The sequence below is a fragment of the Sturnira hondurensis genome, unplaced genomic scaffold (genome assembly GCF_014824575.4).
Source record: "Sturnira hondurensis isolate 20B ecotype Veracruz unplaced genomic scaffold, ASM1482457v3 Scaffold0009906, whole genome shotgun sequence".
Classification (NCBI taxonomy): Eukaryota; Metazoa; Chordata; class Mammalia; order Chiroptera; family Phyllostomidae; genus Sturnira; species Sturnira hondurensis.
The window spans coordinates 1,930,048-1,953,759 of NW_028082537.1; the positions used below are offsets into that span (position 1 = coordinate 1,930,048).

At 37.6% G+C, this 23,712-nt stretch overlaps 1 non-coding gene across 1 annotated transcript; it reads right to left on the reverse strand.

Moving 5' to 3' along the window:
• Window positions 1-20,136: 20,136 nt before the first annotated feature.
• TRNAN-GUU (transfer RNA asparagine (anticodon GUU)) lies at window positions 20,137-20,210 on the reverse strand. Its single transcript has one exon. It is a non-coding gene; the product is annotated as a tRNA-Asn (tRNA).
• Window positions 20,211-23,712: the final 3,502 nt, after the last annotated feature.

Here is a 23,712-nt window from a genome sequence, read left to right on the forward strand (position 1 = left end):
GCCACTCAGAGAGGTCCAGAAATTTGCCATGAAGGAGATGGGAGCTCCAGATGTACATTCTGACACCAGGCTCAACAAAGCAGTCTGAGCCAAAGGAACAGTAATGTCCTATACCGTTTTCAGGTGAGACTTTCCAGAAAACATAATGAGGATGAAGATTCACCAAACAAGCTCTATATTGCCAAAAAATTGTTACAATGTGTTTTCATGTATAAAAACTGCTAACTTACTAAGCATATCTACAGCATATCAATTACATGCATTATATGTGAATATTTGCTTTAACATTCATTTGTTTTACTGAGAATTTTGAGTACTATATCAACTCATTGACTCAGATTCCAAAGACATTATCTTTTTTTTTTATCAATGACCTGGTTTATTCTCCAAAGGAATTTAAAATAAATATTGTGATGTTCACTTAAGGCAATCAGTTCCACACTCATCTTCCAGCATCTAAGATGCCTGTCCTCATTTCCTAAAGCAAATTTACATTTGTAGAAAGGGTTTTTTTTAAAAGATTTTATTTATTTATCTTAGAGGGTAGGGAAGGAGAGAGAGAGAGAGAAAGAAATAGCAATGTATGGTTGCCTCTCATTCGTCCCCTGCCAGGAACCGGGAACTGGCTTGTAACCCAGGCATATGCCCCGACTGGGAATCAAACCACGATCGTGTGGTTCACAGGCCCATGCTCAATCCACTGAGCTACACCAGCCAGGGCTGTAGAAAGGGTTTTGATAACAGATTTTTTCAGGCTAGAATTTGATAAGATTATCAATTTAAGATAAAAATTCAAACTGTGATTTCACAAGCTGACTAGAAAATTCAATGTCATTCTAAGGACCACATGAGTACCAATATTATCAGCACTTGTACCTTCCTCAATTCTTTTTTCTTTATGCATAAATGAAAATAATTCATTCTTTGACTTACAGTCTGCCTCAGCAACCAGCTTTCCTTTGTAAAGGAATCCATCACCCATACATCCTGTTACATCTTTGAGTGAATTCTGACTCCAAATGTTTAACCCATCCATAGCAGAAGCTTCAGTGTAGAATCTTTCTTGTTCTTATTCATTTATCCTCCCTTTTAAACCTGTTCACCTTACTTGAATAGAAAAGATTAGTGATCCACCCAAGTTTAAGGGAAAAGAATAGCCTATTATAAAACCTCTATTAGCACAGTCAGCACTTTCAAATATCAGCACCCTCTGTGTCCCATCTCTCAGAGGTTTCNATTCTGACTCCAAATGTTTAACCCATCCATAGCAGAAGCTTCAGTGTAGAATCTTTCTTGTTCTTATTCATTTATCCTCCCTTTTAAACCTGTTCACCTTACTTGAATAGAAAAGATTAGTGATCCACCCAAGTTTAAGGGAAAAGAATAGCCTATTATAAAACCTCTATTAGCACAGTCAGCACAGGGCTGGATGGGCACAGGTCTCCCGACCTCATGCCAGGATGTCCTCATTATCACAGATGCATCAGGTATAAACTGCACTACATATTAAAACTATGATTATTCTTTGTCCTTCAATTTCCAGGTTAAAAAAAACTTTAGATTTTCTAAGTTTCTCTCACGTGTCATTATTTTTTATTAACAAACACAAAACCTGGAAAGTTACTATTTTGTTTTTTTAATAAAGAAAATAGAACCATGCAGTGTAAAAAACAAAATAAAGAAACCAATAAAATCAAGAAAGGACTAAAGAAAAGTAATAACATTTCAAAAAAGGATTCTCTCTGAAAAATTCATTCATTTTTCTTAGTTTCATCCTAAGTCAAAGTTCAGAATAATATGGATACATTTTTAAAGCAATGATCTTTTATTTTTATACTATGCTGCATTTCATGAAAAGGCAAAGAATAAAAAGCATGAAAAAATAATTTCTAAAATTACTCTTTTAAAATTCATAATTGAAACTGTGTAAGGAGTGTTTCTTCCCATTCTGGAATTTCACTCCATAGAGACACCACCCCTCACCCTTCAGGCTTTTTTCTAGTTTATATTACTTGACCTTAAAGTAATTTTATTTTGCCATTCCTCATTTTTTTGTTTTTCATTCTTAATATTTTGACTTCTTTTTGTCTACCCCCACTGAACAATTTTCCTTCCTCTCTAATGTATTTAGGACATAATAAATCAACTTTCTATACTTTCATAATAACAAGTGTTATTATGACCATAAGTTTATATAGCTACACCACACACAGTTCTAGGATTACTTCCCCAGATGTTTCCTTGTCTCACATATCTACCTCCGAAGCATCCACACGCTCTCTAGAATAAACCTCCAATCTTCTGACTGGTTGGGGAGAGGTAAGCTGCCCTTCTCTATGAGATGAGGGAGGTGATCTGGGAGGCCAAGTTGTAAAGTCTTTCAAATATCAGCATCCTCTGTGTCCCATCTCTCAGAGGTTTCTGCTTCTACAAATTCCTGTGGCTTTTTGAAGTCCTACAGAGAAAACCCCCAATCTTGGGTTTCAACCTCATTCAATCTCCTAAATCAGGTATCACTCACTCATTTGCTTTCCCAATCTTGGTTGACATTTTTGTCTGTTGTCATTTCCTCCCATTCTCTTCATTCTTGTGATTTTGTTCTTTTTTAATCCTTTAATATCCTTTTAGTGTGGTTTATAGAGGAAACATGAATAAATGCTACTGTCCAATACACCATAATTTACTGAAAGTATTTGTGCTCATTATATGTAAAGCATGATTTTCTATGTTTTTTAACATAATCATACCCTTTTTTTTTGCCTACTTCAAGGTGTCTAGTTGTCTGCAGGTGAGTATGATTAACTAATTGGAATAGTGTTTGTTTTTTAGTTCAGACAACATTTAGCCCCAGGTAAAATTTTAAAGTAGAGAAAATTCATTTTCAATGTTTTTAGTTTCCCCACTCTTTTGTCATTTTCCCCACTTGATGGCACCCTTCTCCAAGATCCATCATTCTCTCTCTCTCTCTGTTCTCTCTCTCCACCCAACTCCCCCTCCTCCTTCTTCTCCTCTCCTTTTCTCTTTTCCTCTCTCTCTCCCTCTCTCTTGTAAACTAAATCTTTGAGGCAGGAGAGAAAGCAAATAAACTTATTCATACTAGAGTGTAAATGATTGATGTCACTAAAAAGCGCCTCCTAGGATATTAAATAAAATGAAAAAGTTTAAACTGAAATTAAGGTAAACTGGAACTCCCAAAAATGTGTTTTGAAAAGTCTCTCTGGGAGTAGAAATGTGTTGTAAGAGGAAGAGAATAGAGTAAAAAATTAAAGAGAAGAGTCAGCGAAAATGAAATAGGAGGGACTAACAGAGAAAATAGGTTTGTGACAATATCCTAGTCCAAAGAGATAATTAAATTTTTTTCCATATAAACAAAACTGGAGAAACCAGAGTAAAAACATTAAGAAAACAAAATTTTATATATTACAAAAACTATAATAAGAGATGTGGCACTGTGAAGATACAAATATCATGAAAATTATTTCATCTTATGAACAAAATTATTAAATAAAAGTGTTCCAAATTCCATTTATACCTCTTCCTAGTTCACGTTAATAAGTGACCTTTTCTGGTTAATGACATCAGTAACTAAAACACAAAGGTTCAGATCAGGGAAATAAATTTTTATGGACAACTCATGTGCAAATATAATAAAAAAGATGTCAGTGTTTAACAAAAAGATAGCATTGGTTTGACATGATAAAGCAGAAACTCTAGCGACTACTTGAAATTACTATTGGACCATTCTAGATCCATTTTCCCTAAGGCAAGTGGCCAGCACAGAGAAACTGAAGTAGGATCCTCTTGCTTAAAAGACAAAAAAACAAACAAACAAACAAAATCCACTTTGTGAATCAACCTAACTATGCATCTTAAAAATATGGTTGGATTTACTTAGGAATTTTAATTTTCTCATTTATAAAATAAAGAGATTGGCATAGACCTGTGGTTACTGATGGAAGTGTGGGAAGTAACACAATTCTGTGACTAAATTTCTACCAATCCACAGCACAGTGAGAAAACAGTGAGCTGTTCATGAAGCCAACTTTACCCATTTTAAACAATTGTCCTTTATCCTGAAAATGTGTCCCATCTTGTACAAAACAGAAAAGATAATGAACTTTTTCTTTCCTCCTCTTTCCTCCCTATTCTACTTCTTCTTTGAATTGTTCTTACTAAGCAAAATTTAAAAGTTGATGAATTTCTATCACTCACCAACACTTTAAAAAGTGAAAATATCTACTGTTCAAGGATATATATCTAAAGCCTTTTTCTAATATCAATGCAAATTAATTTCAAATAGTCCTCTAGTTTTTCTTGGACCAGTTGATCTCAACACAGTTCTTTCAAACTTGATTTTTTTCTTATATTTTTATACCTCTCTGTTGGTCTATGTTTAAATTATAAAAAAAGTGAATTTAATATGCAACTAGTCCTCATTGGAAGGTGACACTAGGAAGTTCTAGGGATCACCCAGGTGCCTGGCAACAGCAGACCAAAGGACTTGTCTGGAAGACGAAATTACAAAGTAAACATATTGTCTTTCATTGTATGTTACAAGTTAATGATAATATAGCATTAATAGGTTTCTAAGATGTTTTTATTCATTATTTCTATTAAGATTAAGAAAATATTATCCTGGCTGGTATAGCTCAGTGGATTAAGAGTGGGCCTGCAAACCAAGGGGTTGCCAGTTCGATTCCCAGTCAGGGCACATGCCTGGGTTGCAGGCCAGGTTCCCAGTGGGGGATGTATGGGAGGCAACCACACATTGATGTTTCTCTTCTTCCCTTTCTCCCTCTCTTCCCTTCTCCCTAAAAAATAAATAAATAAATAAATAAATAAAATCTTAAAAAAAACCCAAAAAGAATTCCTTAACTAAGATGATACAGAATAAAGATGAAACAAAAGAGAAAACATTTCTTTAAAAAAATAAGAAAATATTGATTGTCCACATCAAAGAATAAGAACACTAATCAGGTGAAGTTACTTTAATATGTAAGACTTCAAAACAATGATGTTCATCTTGGCTTTGTTCACACTGTGATACACGTATCACATCACATGGGTATTCCACCAAGTTCTCCCTGGCTAATTATATCAAGCTGCAATTCACAGGATTGGCAAATCCAGTGTCCACACCTGACAAAAAACACCTTTTATAGTTTTTGATCATAAAGAGCATTTTTGGTCTAAAAGTCCTAGGTGAAGATTCAGAGACTTAAGCTCCTGCCCTAGTTTTGTGATGCACGTCGGCACTCTCATCAAATAACAGCTCCTCTTTAGGCCCCTAGTATTCTGGTCTAAGAATGGAGAGAATAATATCTCAATATATCCTCATGACACTCCTATGAAGTAGGTAATAGAAAAATTCTTTGAAAAATACAAAGCACTATAAAAATATTAAAAGGTATGCTCAAATTCAATATATATTTACTGATTATCTGAGACTTTCAGAAACTTGTCCTTATTTGTATACAGCCTCCAAATCAAATACCACAGATTACTACAGATTTCCATTCATTCATGTACATGCACTAGCTTTTTCATTTTCTCCCAGTGGCTTTCATACAAAAGTCTGTCCTTTCTAAAATGGTTTCATGAAGCAATTTCTTTATGGTGGTTATTTATGGGCTCTATTACCTTATGATGGCCACTGAAATTGCTTCTTCAAATTTTCTTTCTATTTTTAAATTTTTTAAAATTTACTTGAGAGAGAGACAGAAAGAGAGAGAGAAACATCAATTTGTTTTCTCACCCATTTATGTGTTCACGGGTTTATTCTCATATGTGCCCTGACAGGGGATCAAACCCTCAGCCTTGGCACTCCAGCATGATGCCTCTACCAACTGACCTATCTGGCCGGGGCTCCAACTTTATTTAATTTTCCTACACTTGCTCTTCAGTTTACAAGATTAAATCAAATGATTTCAAGGCCCGTAAAACCAAATAAACAACACACAGTGATGAGTCTGAAGGAATATTAGTAGTTACATATCCATTAGCAGCTGGATATACAGACCTCCACCAGTGGTTTTTCCAAGTTTTAAATATTGGAACTCTGGGCTAATGTGTTAAATATATTCACAACTGAATATGAAAAAAATATATACATATATATATATATATATATATATATACATACACACACTACAAAATTAGTAATGCTTTTGAGTGAATGTGTATTTTCCTAATTAGAACATTTGAGACTGTAACATATTGAGATTTAGCACACAGACAGTAAGTGCTGAGCATAAAGATCAAGGGACCCTGGCAGTTTTTGATCCACGAATAGACAATCATTGACTTATACCTTACCTTGCCATGTTTTTTTGTCTTTCAGTACAGAATAATTAATTTCTTAATGAAACAAAATGGGAGGAAATAAGAAAAATTCAGATATGCATGTGTCAAGTTTCTGCCTTATTGGGTATTTGGGTATTGATTACTTTAAATTTGGGTATTGATTACTTTTTAATCTAAATTGTCTCCTATTTGAAAATAAATGCAAGTTGGTGAATCCTTTAAAATTCCTAATTATTAAGTGTTTTCCTTTGGTGACAGCAGCTCTCCACAAGGTCAGATTTAATATTCCTTTCTTATAACGAATAATCACTAATGTCTGCTTTAATAGCCTACTGTATCTATTGCAGTGAGTAAACCATCCCAAATAGCAATCACTCCTCAGGATTCTGCAGGTACACTGGACAGTTCTGCTTGATGTAGTGTCAAGTAGGGCTCAGGGACAGTTAAGAGGCTGAAATGGCCTCACGTTACTGGCAGTTGGCTGCTGTCTGGGAGCTCAGCTGGACCTGTTAAGCATGAGGCCTCATTTCTCCTCCAGGTAGGGCCCATCCAGGTGACTGTTCAGGCATTTTCATAACATGGAAGCTGGGTTCCAAAGAGTTGTGTGCTCTGAAAGCAAAGGTGGAAGCTGCAAATCTCTTAAGGCCAAGCCTCCTAAAGTTATACGGCATCACTCTTACTGCAATCTATTGGTCAAAACAGGTCACAGAGCCAGCCCAAATTCAAAGCAAGGAGAAACAGATGACACTACTTAATGTCTCTATATTGTACAAGAAGTTGTAGGATAAGAGAGATTGTTGTGACAATCTTTAGAAACTATCACATATCTTCAAATGAAATTCTTAAACAATATAATCTAACTATACATACAGTGTTTTAAAAATGAAAATAGCATCTCAATAATTTAATGGAGAAATAGAAGAAAAGTAATTTATAAAATATGTATTTCAATATGTAAATGTTCAGACTGACCACACTAAAAGAGCTAATAAAGTAGCTAGATTCTTATATTGACTTAAAGATTAAGTTTTGATTTAAAAAAAGATAAGTCACTTTATAAAAGAGATATCAAAATGAACAGAGATATAAGAGGACACCAGAACCACAACGACAACAAAAAAGTATTAGGGGATCAAACCCTCAGCCTTGGCATAGTAATTATACATCAGACATAATTGTATATAGTAAGAAAAAAATAACTTAAGTTAGAGAGAAAATAAAGTATTCTCAAAATGACCTGGACATTACCTATAAATTATAAAATCAAAATAGTTCCCTATATGACTACAGAAAATGTATCAATTATTTAAAAATTCTACCACATGTCAAAGCATATACTCAGGCTCCAGTACTTAGAAAGATTTTGGAGATCACATCTGTCAATACCATAGAGAAACTGGATGGATTTTTAAGAAGTAAACAAAAGAGGACTTCCAGCCAAGATGGAGGTGTAGGTGGAAACACTGTGCCTCCTTGCAAAACCAAAATTAAGGACAACAAAGATTTAGAAACAAGAACACAACCAGAACAGACAGAAAATTGAACTTTACATAAGTCCAACAACCATTCAAACAGACTGGTAAGAGGGGCGGAGTCAGCGGCCTGTGGAGAGGCTTCATGGCAGGAAAAGGCAGTGGCTGCCAGACCCCAGGAGCATAGGTGGTGTGGGGCTGACCCTGTCACACATTCACATGCAGATAAAGTAGGCAAAATGGCAGCAAGACAGACCATGCAACCTAGGGCTCCAGCACCAGGAAATAAAACCTAAAAGCACCGATTGAAAAGGTGCCAGGAGAGACTCCCAGCCTCACAAGGAGAATTCACTGGGGAGACCCACAGGGTCCTAGAATGTACACAAGCCCACCCACCTGGGAACCAGCACCAGAAGGGCCCAGTTTGCTTGTGGGAAGTAGCAGAGGGGACTGAAATCCAAGAGGGAGTGAAACAAATGCCATTGCGCCCTCTCTGACCCCACCCTGACATAGTGTCACAACCCAGCAACTGGGTTGACCAGCTCTGGTGAACACCAAAGGCTTTGCCCCTCATATGTAGTGGGCATGACCTGACCAAAAAATTATGGCTCCAACAGAAGAACAAATCAAAACCCCAGAGCCAATGCTTTTAAGTAACCAAGAGATAGCCAACCTATCAGATGCACAGTTCAAAACACTGGTGATCAGTATACTCATAGAACTGGTTGATTTTGATCGCAAATTAGATGAAAATATGAAGGCTACACTAAGTGAAATGAAGGAAAATGTGCAGGGAACCAGTGATGATGGGAAGGAAACTGGGACTCAAATCAACAATGTGGACCAGAAGGAAGAAAAAAATGACCAAACAGAAAAGAATGAAGAAACAAGAATTCAAAAAATGAGGAGAGGCTTAGGAACCTCCAGGACATATTTAAACATTCCAACATCCAAATTATAGGGTTACCAGAAGGGGGAAAGAAACAGCCACGAGTGGAAAACTTCATTGAACAAATAATAAAGAAGAACTTCCCCAGTCTGGCAAAGGAAATAGACTTCCAGGAAATCCAGGAAGCTCAGAGAGTCCCAAAGAAGTTGGACCCAAGAAGGAACACACCAAGGCACATCATCATTACATTAACCAAGATTAAAATGAAAGAGAGAATCCTAGAAGCAGCAAGAGATAAGGGGACAGTCACCTACAAAGGAGTGCCTATCAGACTGTCAGTGGATTTCTCAAAAGAGACCTTACAGGCAAGAAGGGGCTGGAAAGAAGTATTCTGAGTCATTAAATCCAAAGTCCTACAGCCAAGATTGCTCTATCCAGCAAAGATTTCATTTAGAATGGAAGGACAGATAAAGTGCTTCTCAGATAAGGTCAAGTTCAAGGGCTTCATCATCACCAAGCCCTTATTATATGAAATGTTAAAGGGACTTATCTAAGAAAAAGAAGATGAAAAATATGAACAGTGGAAGGACAGCAAACTCACAGTTATTATCAACCACACCTAAAACAAAAGCAAACCAAGAGGACAGCTAGATCAGGAGTAGAACCATAGAAATGGAGATCACAGTGGGGGTTAGCAACAGGGGAGTGGGAGGAGAAGGGGGAAGAAGGTACAGAGAATAAGTAGCACAGACGGTAGGTAGAAAATAGATAGGGGGAGGGCAAGAATAGTATGGGAAATATAGAATCTAAAGAACTTGAAACATGTGGACACAAACTAAAGGGGAGGAATGGTGGGGGTGTGCAGGGTGGAGAGGAATGAAGGGGGGAAATAGGACAACTGTAACAGCACAATCAATAACATATATTTTAAATAAATAAAAATAAACTATACTAAGAGACAAAGAAGGACACTACCTAATGAGAAAACAGCCATCCAACAAGAGAATACAACCCTTGTAAACATTTATGCACCCAACATAGGAGCATCTACATATGTAAAGCAACTCTTGATGGACATAAAGGGAAAGACTGGCAGTAATACCTACGTAGTAGATACTTTTAACATCCCAATGACATCAATGGATAGATCTTCCAGACAGAAAATCAATGGAAGCCAGTGGCCTTGAATGACACACCAAATCAGATGAATTTAATATCTTCACAGCATTTCAGCACAAAACAGCACAATATACATTCTTTTCAATGGCACATACAGTACTTTTTTTAGGACAGACCATATGTTAAGACACAAAACAAGTCTCAATGAATTTAAGAAGATTGAGATTATATCAAGCACTTTTATGACCAAAATGGTGGGAAACTAGACATGAATCAAAAGAAAAAAGCTAAAAACTACACAAAGACATAAAGGCTAAATAACATGTTATTAAACAATGGATGGACTAACAATAAAACTAAGGAAAAAATCAAAATATACCTTAAAACAAAAGGAAATGAGAATATGAGAACCCCAGGTTTATGGAACATGGCAACAACAATACTAAGAGAAAAATTCTTGGCATCACAGGCCTATTTCAAGAAACAAGAAAAACTGCAAAGGTTGGTACAATATCCTCAAATCAATAAATGAGATACATTGCATAAACAAGATAAAGTATAAAAACCACATGATCATATCAATAGATGCAGAAAAAGTATCTGATAAAATCCAGCACCCATTTAGGGTAAAAACTCATGTGAAAGAGGTAACAGAGAAAACATACCTCAACATAATAAAGGTCATATATGACAAACCCATAGCCAACATCATACCCAATGGGCAAAAACTACAAGTGTTTCTCTTAAGTTTGGGAACAAGACAGTTATGTCTGTTTTTACCATTCCTACTCAAAATAGTACTGGAAGTCCTGACCACACCACTCAGACAAAAGGAAAAAATAAAAGGCATACAAATTGGAAAGAAAGAAGTAAAAATATCATTATTTACAGATGACATGATATGGTATATAGAGAACCCTAAAGATTCTACTATAAAACTACTAGAGCTGATAACTAAATTCAGTAAAATAGCAGGATACTAAATAAATATCCAGAATAGAGTTGCAAGTTTATACACCAATAATGAACAATCAGAAAGAGAAACTAAGAAAACTATTTCATTCACAACTACTTCAAACAAAATATAATACATAGGAATAAATTTAACCAAGGATGTAAAAGACCTGTACTTAGAATATTATAAGACACTGAAGAAAGAAATTGAAGAAAATAAAAATAAGTGGAAACACCCACCACGTTCATGGATAGAAAGAATTAACAACATTACAGTGTCCATACTACCCAAAGCAATCTACAGATGCAATACAATTTCTATCAAGATATCAATGACATAGTCCACAAAACGAGGAGAAACACTACAAAAATTTATATGGAACCACAAAAGACTCCAAATAGCCACAGGAATCTTGAGAAAGAAGAACAAAGTTGAAGAATTATGCTACCTGATATCAAACTATACTCCAAGGCCATGGTAATCAAAACAGCATGGTATTGGCATAAAAACAGACCTATAGATCAATTGCATAAAATAGACAGCCTTTCTATATCAATCCACACCTTTATATGAATTAATATTTGACAAGGGACACAAAAATATACAATGGGGTGAAGATAGTCCTTCCAATAAATGGTATTGAGAAAACTGCATGCATACATGTCAAAAAAAAAGTAAAAATTAGAATGCCTTCTTATTTCACGTACAAGAATAAACTCAAAATGTATTAAATACCTAAATGCCAAACTTGAAACCATAAAAGTCCTAGAAGAAAACATAAACAATAAAATCATGGACATTTTTTATCATAATATTTTTATTATATATCTTCTTGTGCAAGGGACACAAAAGGAAAAATAAATAAATGGGACTACAGCAAACTAAAAAGTTTTTGCACAGCAAAAGAAACTATCAACAAAATCAACACAACCCACTGAATGGGAGAACATATTCACCAATGACACATCTGAGAAAAGGTTAATATCTAAAATTTATAAAAAACTCATAAAAGTCAACACAAAAAAAATCAAATAATCCAATAAAAAATGAGCAAAGAAACTAAATAGACAATTCTCCAAAGAGGACATACAGATGGCCAATTGACATATGAAAAGATGCTTAATTTCACTAATCATCAGAGAAACACAAATGTAAACCACAATAAGATATCACCTCCCACCTGTCAGAATGGCTATCATCAGTAAATGAAGAAACGAGTGTTGGCAAGATGTGAGAACCCTCGTTCACTGTTGGTGGAAATGCAGATTGGTGTAACCACTGTGGAAAGCAGTGCAAAGTTGCCTGAAAAAATTGAACATGGAACTGCCTTATGACCCAGAAATTTTACTTCTGATAATATATTCAAAAACATCCCAAACACTAATTTGAAAGTGTATATGACTCTTATGTTCATTGCAGCATTATATACAATAGCCAAGATTTGGAAGCAACTCAAATGTCCATTAGTGTAGGGGTTCCTAACCTCTGGGCTGCAGACTAGTATCAGTCCAGCCTGTTAAGGAACCAGGCTGCACAGCAGGAGGTGAGCTTGAATGTCATGTGCTTGAATCATCCTGAAACCATTCCACCCCCAGACCCCTGCCCCATCCGTGGAAAAATTGTCTTCCACGAAACTGGTCCCTGGTGCCAAAAAGGTTGGGGTCTTCTGCATTAGTGGATGAGTTGATAAAAAAACTGTTGTCCATTTACACAATGGAATACTACTTGGCCATATAAAAAGAGAGAGTCCTACCTTTTGCAATAGGATGGATGTACCTGAAGAGCATTATGCTAAGTAAAATAAGCTCATCAGAGAAACACAAGTAGCATATGATTTCACTCATGTGGAATCTAATGCATAAACTAACAAAAAAATAAAAACAGACTCCTTGTAGATGGAGAACAGACTGACAGGTGTCAGAGGGGAGGGAAAAAAAATTCATAGGCACAGACAACAGCACGGTGACTACCAGAGGACAAGGGAGGTAAGGGACATAAAGAAGAGGGTAAAGGGAGGGTAAATGGTGATGGAAGGAGACTTGACTTGGGGTAGCAAACAGACAGCAAAATACACAGGTGGTGTATTATGGAACTGTACAACTGAGACCTATGTAATTAACCAATGTCACTTCAATAAATTCAATAAAAAATAAAATTGAAAAATAAAGGCACATGCACTTGACAATGTCACTTCTTAACCCCATGTCCCCAAGATTTAGTTAATCATACATTTCCTTTAACTAACTATAATTTATATTCATAAGAGTCTGCACATTTTTATTGTGAATAGACATATTAGATGGTTAAAATGGAGGGCCTTTACTAAAAACATCACTGTATTTATGATTATTTGGATAATTAAAAATTAGGGCGGGTGTTCCCAGTGGCATCAACCATATGTGTTGCACACCTGTAGAGCACTCGGTAGGTTCCTTTGCGGACAAAAGGATTTCATGAGTTTTCCAAAGCTTGTTTTAGCCACAAAAAGAGATAGTTAATTTGATTAATCGATAAATTACTAAAATTGTCCATTTTTCTATTGTCCTTCAATATCTTACATTTCAAGATGTTAGAAAGTACGACAGAAGTAATAACTCACTTGCCTTTCCAAATTCCTAAGACACGCAGTTTTCAAATGCTTTATAAAAATCTGATTCCTTAAAATATAGATAATAATATTATAATAACTATGTATGTTGACAGATGGGAACTAAATTTATTGGAGTGATCACTTCATAAGGTATATAAATATCTAATTGCTATGTTGTACACTTGAAACTAATATAATCTTGTACATTAAGTAGAGTTGAAAACATTTAAAAAATAAAAATTAATATGAAATTTAAAATCTGATTCCTTATTTTATATAATGCTGCAGCAGTAGAAGATGTATACCAAATAAACTTTTTTCAATTTTTTCATCATCATAGTTATTTGGAAACAGAGTAAGGCAGACCAGATAAGCAAAAAGGCAAAGTACCTCAGGAGCCTTGGTAAGACACACACAGTCCGGAGTGTAGAAATGAATCCCACAGACATTCAGGGGCCACCATGATAGTGAAGTTATAAGTACTCCTAGGGTCTGTAGCACCCCTTCCAAAAGTGTTGGCAAAATACTGAGTTTCACACTTTCCACCAGTAAGAAAATAGCAAAACTCCTGCTAGGTCTCTTCAGGTTCCACACTCAAGAACAGTACTTAAACCTACAGGGGTCGGCAAAAGTAGGTTTACAGTTGTTCATATGGAAAAAGACATGCAGGTTATGATTACTACAATAGCTTTATTAACTTGAAAGTATGTCACAATGGTATACTATAAAAATAAACAAATAATACACTAATTTTTTAGTAATACAAGAATGAACTCTGTGTTTTGAGTACTCACAACTGTAAACCTACTTTTGCCTACCCCTGTATTTATCAGGTACGCAAAAGGCTGTCAGTTCTGAGTAGGGTCCAGAGCAGGAAAAGGGATTACAGTAAGTCTGGGCAGCAATGCAAGCAGCCCTTCCACTTGGGCTGCAGAACTGGACATACTCTACAGTGTTAGATGTACCTTTGGTGGGAAAAGATATCTGCTGGAGCTAATGGCCACTCCAAAACTGACAATCACGATACAGACCCCTAGAGTTCTGGAATAAGGCCATTTGCTATCTGCAGCAAATAGTTACACATCATTCAAAAACCATCTTTGAACGTGCTGCTGGGCCTTAGTAGTAGAGTGCCTGATCACAGGTCAGAGTGATCATGAGACCAGAAATGCCATTCCTGATATATGTCCTATAAAGGACCACAATGTCACAAAGTTGAGCAGACCCAACAGCAGTCCATTGGGATCAGGGATCAAAGGAGATAAGTAAACCACACGAGTAGGTAGCCTAAACCCCATGACACCGTACCTGTGTTACCGAGCGCCTCTCCCTTAGCTGACATCTCTGACCAAATCAGGGTGGGTGGTGGGAGGAAATCTGTTGTGACCAGATGACAAAGGAGGAAAAAGGCTGAATATAGTCATAACTGGGTCAGTTCAGTATATGGGTACATGCCAAAAATAGAAAGCAACTATGCTACTGCCCCGCTCAGGAGTGGCCCTGAAGGACAACAGCAAGGACAAACAGCCTTCCGACACATTTCAGGCGGTATCTCTGAATGGAGAGAAAAACAGCCCAAGATGATGATATATACAAACTCATGGCAGTGGTGAGTGGCTTGGCTGGTTAGTCTGAGTCTGTGAAGGTAAAAGATGGGAAGATTAGCATGGAAGCAAGTTCTTAAAGAAGACCACACGTAATTCTGCAGCTCCCTTAATGTTCATGTCTCTAGTCTCCTAGCAGATGAAGCTTATGTCCTCTCCTTGTGAATCTGGGCACAGCCTATAATTGCTCTGAGCAGTAGAATGCAGAGGAAGTAACATTTTAAGATTTCTGTTCCCAGGCATTAAGGAAGCCTAGTATCTTCCGCTCTCCCTCTTGGAGCCCTCAGCTGCCATTTAAAGAAAACCAGGCTACCCTGCTGGAGAGAGAGGCCCAGTGGAGAAGCCCTGAAGGATGAGATGTCATGTGGAGAAAGAGGCTACAGGAAGAAGTACTGAAGTGCCATATATCTAGTCCCAGCCCCAATCTGATGCGGTCCCAGGAGAGACCCCAAGTCATTCCAGTGAAGGCATTGCTTAGCTGAACCCCATCAATTTATGGAATCAAGAGGTTAAAGACAAAATTGTTGTTATTTTAAGCCACTGAAGTTTTTAGTGGTTTATTATGCAACAATCAATAACTAAAACAAAACTTGGTATCTGGAAATGGTGTCTGCCTTAATAAGAAACTAAAACACGTGGCATTAGCTTTGGGACAAGGGGTAGAGAGAAGATGGGGCTCCTTAAAGAGACCACTAATGAAGGCTTGAAAGACAGTGCTGAAGTTGCTATAGGAGACCAAAGGAAAGGGGACCTGAGTATTATTATGCCTTAATAAATGTGGCACACACACAAACAACACAGTGGTCAGCTGCAATGAGGTGGGAAATAGAAAAGGTACCTAAGGAACTCCTGGGCCTGGCTGAGAATATTTACAAGCAAACTGTTGAGAGCTCTGCTGTTTTTGTTTTTAGCTGCCTGTGTAAAAGTACATGAGTGATAAGAGAAAAAAAAGAAGTGTACAGGTATACAGTTTTGAAGCAGAATTTAAAGGAAACGTAAAGAAAACAGGACATACTGGGTTTTAAAGAAATATTGTTTCTTTGGATGACAAAAGCCTTTCAAGATAAGAATGTGTTGCAGGGGTGGAGGGAATCAAATCCAGTACACAGAAACGAAAACATGCCTCAGTCTAAAGTTCAGATCAAGGATGGGACTGTAAGAGACTTCACTGAAAGTGCCTTACACTTTCAGGTGATGCATCAAAGAGCCTTTCAGCTGATCAAAAAGGCTTCTGTGAATACTAAGGGCAGGCCTCACACAGCTTCTCAACGAGCCACCAGGGCTTCTAAGAATCATAAGGAAGTTCCCTGGAGCAGCTTCACAACCCTAGTTCAGAAAGAAGTGTGGGTATGGCTTTTACCAAATGGATTCATTACAATTTGATACAAACAAAACACAATAATGTGTTTAAGGAAACAGAATCCGTTTGTACAGAAGGGAGAGACAATTCATAACGAAAAGAAGTCTCTGGGCCCTCAAACTGCTACTGGCAGTAAGCAAGCTAAGGAAGCTGCTTAGCTTCAAAGAGGGGCCATTTATAATGGAAAAGGAAGGATGAGTCAGAGGGCAGAGCCTAAGGGCCTGGGCACTATTCCCACAGATCAGGACCATCCTACAACAAAGGACTGGCAACGCATGCCCTGCTGGATTTCAAAATTATTATGAATCAGTGACTGCTGTGTTTCCCCCTTTTTGTCCGTTCCAACTTTCCTGTTACTGCCTCATCATTGGTAAATGTTGAACAAGTAACTTAACTCTTTCATTTAGAGTTCCTCAGAACAAGAGGAATTATTCCTAAGGAGTTATACCCGAGGAAACACACTTGAGAGGCCCCATCAACTCACACAGCTGATTTAGATGATGAGGCCCTGGGTTCAAACAGATGCCATAATGCAGGGGTGTCAAATTCATTTTCACTGGGGGCCACATCAGCCTTGCAGTTGCCTCCAAAGGGCCAAAATAATTTTAGGACTGTATAAATGTAGCAACACCTTAACTGTTAAGGAGTTGAAATTGCATTCGGCCTTTGAAGGCAACTGCTGGTGGTCTCCAGTAAAAATGAGTTTGACACCCCTGCTATAAATGTATGAAACTTTTACTTTGGGGGAGAGTATGTCATGTTTTCTTATGAGGGAGAAATGTGACTTGTGGCCAGAGGTGGACTGTGGCAGCTATTCTTCCAGAACAACTCTAAGAAATTCTGCCCCTCCCTGCATGCACAGACTGCTCTTGCCACACAAAACAGCACTTCCGTCCCACTGAATCTGGGCTGGGGCCTGTGCTTGCACGGAGTAGCAGAACGTAAGGACTTTTGAAACCAGGCATTAAGAAGTCTAAGCAGCTTCCACTCCTTTGACCCGTGAGCCAGAATGTGAGTTCTGGTTGTCTTGCCATCTTGGAAAGAATGGCCACAAGGAGGAGCACTGAGGCACTAGCCATCCAGCCCAGCCCCGCCTGAGTGAAGCTGTGTGGAAGACCTCATGTAACAGCAGTAGAGAAGGCCCCCAGATGAGCCCAGACCAAAACACAAAATCATATCATATAACTGAACTGTAAGCTAAGTTTTGGGAGGTTTGTTATGCAGCAACAGAGAATAAACAATTAGGGTAAGGAAGTTTGGGGAAGAGGGATGTGGATGAGTCAATGGGAGTGAATATGAAATGTGAAGTTCTTTGTATTGCATATTAACTCCTACAAGAAAGCATCTACCATAAAAGAGACCCTCACAGAACACCTCAGATAGATTACGTCTGCCAGCATCTGTCACCAGCCACTGCAGTGCTGGTTTAATGAGCTCATGAATGGAGTAGCAGAAGTGCTAAGGATGAGGCTATGCATAGGTCTGACAGCCTGGGCTGAGCTAGTCACTGCCACTGCAGCATGTCAGTCTGCCAACAGCATAGACTAACACCAACCCCCACAATATGGCAACCAGTCAAGGAAACCAACTGGTCACTTGACAGCAAATAGATGCATGGGACCATTCCCACACTAGAAGGGGCAGTGACTCTAATACAAACTCCAGGTATAAACTTCCTTTGGCACCCACAGAACCTTAACTAACACTGTCTAAGGACTGGTGCTCAATCAGTGACACGGAAACCCACATGACATTACAGCAAGCCACTGTTCTTCAGAGAAGGAGCAACAGTGGATATATGTCCACGGGATGAACTTATCCTTTCACTTACTGCAGCACCCAGAAGCTGCTGGCCTGATAGAGCAAGTGGAATGGCTTCTTAAAGACACGAGTGAGCCAAAGCCAGCTAAGAGATGTTACCCTGGATAGCCACCTTTTGGGACATCACATACACCTGAAATCAGTGATGAGTATAGGGTGCTATATCTGCAATACGTAGAATATATGGGCCTGGGAATCAAGAATCGGAGGTAGGAGTGGAACAGCTTACCATCACCTGCAATAACTTACTTAGGAAATTTGTGCTTCCTATACATGACTCTAAGCAGAATGTTTCCACCAAGGACCCCGGGCTTTGGAGTCTAACTACCTGGTTTAAAATATGAATAGTGCTAGGATACAAACGGCGACTTCAGGCAAATGATTGGATTACATGGGTACTTCAGCTGGCTGATCTGTGCAAAGGCAACAATAGCACTTACCTGAAGGCTGTTGTGAGGGCCACATACATTCACCCATGAAAGCACTCAGAACAGTGCCAGGCAACTAGTAAGCACTGGATAAATGTTAGCATTCATTAAAATGTAAACCTGAGGGAAATATAAAGGGCATAAATATATATTTTCAGGAATAAGACATACCACTTCTCTCCAGAACTGTCTTTCAAATTTCTGTAATCTATACTCAAGACAATAGTTATTATAAAAAAAACCAACTATGATTACTTCTTAAAGGTAGCATGTGGAGACTAAAGTAAAACTAACTATTTTGAGAGAGTTGTGCATTTTGTAAAATAAATTGTATAATATGCTTATGGAATGTCAAAACAAAGTACACTAGCAGTTTCACTTTTAATCTTTCTCATTTTATTTTTTTAAATTCTATTTATTTATTTATTTTTATATAAATAAAGTTTTTAAAATTTTTATTTAATTATTTTTCAAGTACAGTTTTCTATTACTCCCATCCCATCCCCCCCCTGCTCCCCCTCCCTCCCATTTCCACCCTTCTCAGTTGTTGTCCATGTATCCTTTATATATGTTCCTCTAAATCCCTCCCCTATTTCCCCTGAAATTCCTTCCCCTCTCCCCTCTGGTCACTGTCAGCTTGTTCTCTATTTCAGTGTCTTTGGTTATATTTTGCTTGCTTGTTTGTTTTGTTGTTTAGCTTCCTGTTAAAGGTGAGATCGTATGTTATTTGTCCTTCAACACCTGGCTTATTTCTAATCTTTCTCATTTGATTTTTGAGGTTAACAAGCACACAGTTGTAAAAAAATAAAGGAAGAAAAAACGTTTTCTCCCTTTCTGAACAGATGGGAAATTTTTCAGGCAGGTTTACTCCATTCTCCATAAAATTCTAGCACTTAGTGGAAAAAGCAAAATATAACATATAAATGTTCTGACAATAATGTCCAGAAAAACACCTCGTGCCAAACATTTCTGAATTTACCAATATACCAGGAATAGTTAGTAAAAGGGAGTATGAAAATATGTTTACACTGACAGGGACCATACAAAATGCTGCACGAGTTTAAAATCAATTTAGACCTTGAAACGGACACTCCTGAAGTACCTATTTCTAGGCGACCTCTGACATTTCTGGGGTCCTGAAGTAGAGCAAGCCCAGCTCTGCCCTCGCTCCCGCTCCTGGAGAGGGGGCCTCCGGGCCGCTCGGAGCCCACGGGAGCCTGGAGAGGCCGACGGGGACCCGTGCGGACAAGAAACGGGGGAGGTGAACGAGGGCGTCTTTGGGCAAGAAGGGGTTAGAGTTTGGGAAGTGAGAGTGGAAGCGAAAGGAGGCGGGGGCTTTAAGGGGCTGAACCTATCGGCCACTGCGTGGAGGGTGGGAAGAGCCTACCGGGCCGCGGAAAGAAGCCGGCAGCTAGCGGAGGGATCCACAGCGGGAAGAGCTGACCCCGGGGAGAGTGGCGAAGCGAGATCCCTGGTTTCTTTTCTCTGTTCCTTGGAAATCTACCTCCAGGGTATCCCGCAGGTCTACACTCAAGAGATTTGTGCAAAAGCAACAAACCGTAGCTGATAAGAAGCCATTAAAAACAAAATCCGAGCGTCCCTGGGTGGGCTCGAACCACCAACCTTTCGGTTAACAGCCGAACGCGCTAACCGATTGCGCCACAGAGACCTCCGTGAGGCTTGGCCTTCCACTCATAACCTTTATGAAGAATAATAAAGTCAGACTGACTGTTCTGTATTTTTTGATTCATGTTATTAAAATCAGAATATTTCCTTTAATCTTTCTAACCCTCTTAATTTTCTTTTCCACCTTTACAGCATGTTGGAAAATTACAACATACCACGAGATCAAGCAGAATTTCAGATGGCAACATGTATTAAAATACTTTGGGTCTCTCCCAACCCCCAACCCCAACTCTCTTTTGGAACATTCTGTTTCAGGAATGGAATTATTTCTTATGTTTCCTTTTATAAGAAAATAAAATTTTAATCCTGAGTTGAGAAACTTTCCTTTTGTTTAAACTTTTTGTCCCGTGCTTGCTAATCTTCATAATTTACTTGTATAACATTCCCAGGGTCATCTGAATTGCATTTCTCATCTTTATTTTTATTTTTAGGTACTATTAAACACATATATGCAATTGTCGTTTGTTTGTTTTGTACTGACCTATAATGCAATTTGTAACTAACTCTTCGTTATTGGAAAAGGGCATTAGGAAAAGCTACAGTGACATTCTTTAGACCCTGTGCACTGTAGTTCATTGTTAAATCCACCTTTGATTCTCCCTGGAAATATTAGCCTTAACACCCACAGTTTGAGCTATGCCATTTAAAATGTACATTTTGTGGGATGATTTATAAACCAATTTGAGGAAAGAGAAGTTAAAGAAAAAACGTATAATTTATGACATGCTCTTGAAAATCCCTAGCATGAACACACTGCTGCCAAAATATGTACATTCCTATAAATATTCTATATAAAAATCTCTCATATTGTGTATTTTCTGTCACCTTTTAAGGTGCTCTTCGAAACTCCTCTTTTTTCCCTCTCCCCTCCTCAAAGAACTGCTAGTTTACATCTAACAACTCTATTTAAATTTTTAAGTCATTATACTGCTTTACCCAGAATGACTTGAGAAAGAATTCATATCATGGTTAATAAAAGTTGTATTCAAAGTACCTTAGTCCAATCAGCATTTTGAATTCCTGTTGTTGATAAGAACTTAAATAGGCTTTGGAACAAATTCGTGAGTTTGTCGAAAGCGATTGGACATTAACAGCTGTGAAGTCACACCAAGCTGTACTCTTCCATTTTCAAGAAAATTTTAAAAGAGCACTTGAAAGTTCTGAATTTAAAAAAAATAGAGGAGGCAACTTATAAAGGACGTATGATGAGTCTTATTTCATTATATGACAATACCCTCATGCTAAAACTTCATTTATGGCTTATGTACCTGTCAATGTTCACTGAAACGACTAGGCACCAGTTTTTCTTCTAAATTCTGGAAGGACTATCCTTTTCTCTGCTATTGTTCTAGTGACTATTCAGTTAGACCAGGCTGCCATGAGTTGCTCCACCAACACTTCATTTAATATTTACTCTCCTGCTTATAATAATATTAGGAACTGTTCTATTCATATAAATATCTTCTCTTCCAATCTCTTTTCCTCACTTCATTTTGACTTCCTCACAAGACATTTTGACTTCTAAAAAAGGAGATAATCAGAAACAATTGATGAGAAAACTAATTCAGAAAAGAATATTAACTTAATTGTATGCAAAAAAAAAACCTTGTCTATGTGACTACCGTTGTTTGTTTTAAAACTCAGTCTTCAAGCCTGGTCCTGGAGTTATTAATATTTTTAATAAAGTAAATGGCCATTTCCACAATTCATTAGATTTGCCCCTCTCATATTGTCTCTTTGCTTGAAAATACTTTAAAAGAACATTTAAATATTAAATATTGAATAGAATCTCAAAATTCAGCTCCAATAATGTATATCAAATATAGCTTTTATGCACAATGTCCCCTTAAAAAATAAGAGTATGTGCTATCATCTAAATTTCTGTGATTATCTCATCTTAGGCCTTAATATCTATGCCCAGTTTTTAAAACCAATTTAAGCCCATTGGATTAATAATAGCAACATACATTGTCTTTCTTTAAATTTCCAGATAATCCAAGACAAACAATCCTTAGAGCTTCATTAGTATTTAGGTCTTAATAATTGCTAAAATGGAAAAGGACTGGTCATTTTGTCCCTCTTTTGTATATCATACACAATCGAAATGCAATTTTACCTTTTCCAAGAATGTTTTCTATCAAAATGCTGACCCATGCAGACTAATGGGCCTATATATTTTATTTCCACCTTAGAGAGGAAATAAGAGAGAGAGACAGAGAAAGAAGAACATTTGCACAAATGAGACCTACCTGACAACAAACAAGGTGAATGGGCCATGTTGCTTTATAGACTTTCCAGGCATCATGGACCCAGTGCTTTTAGATAATGTGCCACCAACATTATACCAACAACAGAGGCAACTCACAGGATTCCCATAAACACAACAGTGCATGACTGCATTTCAGAAGGATGGTGACTAAGGTGTTAGAAATGAAAAATCCAGATATGCAGTTAGAAATTAAAAAGAAATCCAGTGAGTTAGAGAAATAACCCCAGTAAAAGTTGGTGGCACCAGGAAACAAGTTAAAAGAGAAGGCCAAACCAGTTGCCACTAAGAGCAAGAGAAGAACTATGAGACCAATTATCAAAGCCAGCTGGTCACATTTAAAAATTGTTTTATAGTAAAGGAGAGTTGAACCCTTTCAAACAGTGTCAAACTTATATGATTTCTCCTACTCACCAAAAGTATCATTCGCATTTAAAACTGTAGACTGAGGGTCAGGGTCAGAGTCAGTTTCAGTTAACCTGCACAATGCTTACATTTCACAGGCATCTGGTGATTGTGACACCACAGACCAGAGCAATGAACAGAAGAAGACAATGGTGAACCACCACTGCATTTTCTTTTCTTATTCTTGTTCTTTTAAAATATTTTTTGTTTTACATGGAAAGCCTTATGATGAGATAATCTGAAATGAAATATGAGATAGTGCAGAAAAATGAGACTCCCAGGTTAGAAACCACTCAGTTACAGGTGAAGAAGAGCAGAGAGCAAGTACAAATAGCATTGTTTTCTAAATACGCGTTTTATTGATTGTGCTATTACAGTTGTCCCACTTTTTCCCCTTTGGCCCTCTGACCAGTACCCCCATTCCCTCCAGTAATCCCCACCTTAGCTCATGTCCATGGGAAAGGCATATAAATTCTTTGGCTTCTCTATTTCTTGTACTGGTCTTAACATCCCTGTCTATTCTGTACCTACCAATTTTGTACTTCTTAATCCCTGCACCTTTTCTCTAATTCTCCCCTTTCCCTCTTCCAGCTGATAACCCTTCAAATGACTCCATATCTATGATTCTGTTTCCATTCTGCTTGTTTGTTTATCTTGTTTTTTAGATTAAGTTGTTGATAGTTCTGAATGTGTTGCTATTTTAATCTTTATAGTTTTGATCTTCTTTTTCTCATATAGTTCCCTATAACATTTCCTATAATAATGGCTTGGTGATGATGAACTCCTTTAGTTTTACTTTGAACGGAAGCACTTT